The 1,211-nt window shown below is 50.9% G+C and overlaps 1 protein-coding gene across 1 annotated transcript in view; it reads left to right on the top strand.

Annotated features, from left to right (window-relative positions):
• Positions 1–1,211, top strand: part of IL31RA (interleukin 31 receptor A) — a 94,337-nt gene that overhangs the window by 13,041 nt on the left and 80,085 nt on the right. The window lies entirely within an intron of this gene.

Genomic DNA, 1,211 nt, shown 5'->3' with positions numbered 1-1,211 from the left:
GCAGGATAGAGCAGGGTTTAGGACTGTTGTTCATAGGGTCGCTATGAGTCGGAAATGACTCGACGGCACATAACAACAGCAACAACAGTGAATCAGTTCTCAAGTAATTGCTACTATGTCCAGCCCAAGAAGACAGCACAAAGTATTAGACTGAAATATGCTAAAATATGGAGTTAGAAACCCAAATTCTGTAATATGCCCAGCTTTTCTCAAATTGGTAGAACTGAAGGGGGAAAAAAAATTCAAGCCTTAATTTGCAGTACTGAAGGAGTATATAATATTGAATGACATGGAAAGAACAAAAAGAGTGTAGGAGAAATACGCAGGGCAGTGGAGGCAGAGACAGCGTGGTGAGCTGTGGGAGCAGCGAACCACTTAAAGCAGGGCCAATATGGCCTTACACAAACTTAGGCTTATTGATAATTGAACACTTTAACAGTTGATGTCTGGCCCTCAGTGAAGATCGAGGCTCAAAAACAGGAATTCAAGGATTCCCAAGGAGGAATGGGTGAGACTCGTAGCTCCCAAACCCCACCCCCTGCAGAGCCTGCACCACACTGCACAGCCGCTTCAGCTCCATGAGGCTTCCACAGCCAGAAGGAATGGATTTCCTCACCCAGGATGGATGCTGGGCACTGGCCCTCCTGAAGACTTGTACAATGAAGCCACCACACTGCCACAAGTGAACTTGTTCTGGAGAGAATTCTTGGATCCAGGATGGTGGCTGTGGGGGAAGTGGACGCCCACCGCCTGCCCGCACAAGAGGGGCCGCGCCCACGCCGAGCGCCCGTGTGGCAGGGTGGGGTGGTGCACCCCCAGTGGCCGCTCACCGTGGGGGGCGGGGGGCTGCGCACCTCCCGCCGGCCTCCCATGCTGGGGGTGGGGGTGTGCGCCCCGCTGACCGCCTGCGTAGGAGGTGGGGGATGGGATTCATGCCTGCCATCTGCAGGTTTTGGGTTTCCTTGGACAGGCCAAAGAAGACAATTACCTATAGAATGGATTGCTGAAAGTCACTGTGAGTCTGATGACCTTAACAGTGCATCTTAATTCCAAAATCAATCTCCATAATAGTCTATGTGTTTCCTACTGCCAAAGGGTCCCTTTAGAGTAGTGAGAGAAGATCTTCACCCTGAAACCCACAGCGTCCCTTTTCAGCAAGAAGTAACTAAGAGAATACGCCATCCCCTTTCCCTTATGAATCAGGGTGAAGT

The sequence above is a fragment of the Elephantulus edwardii genome, unplaced genomic scaffold (genome assembly GCF_000299155.1).
Source record: "Elephantulus edwardii isolate Elephantulus edwardi_28Jun2011 unplaced genomic scaffold, EleEdw1.0 scaffold00099, whole genome shotgun sequence".
Lineage (NCBI taxonomy): Eukaryota > Metazoa > Chordata > Mammalia > Macroscelidea > Macroscelididae > Elephantulus > Elephantulus edwardii.
This window is presented reverse-complemented; position numbering and strand designations above follow the sequence as displayed.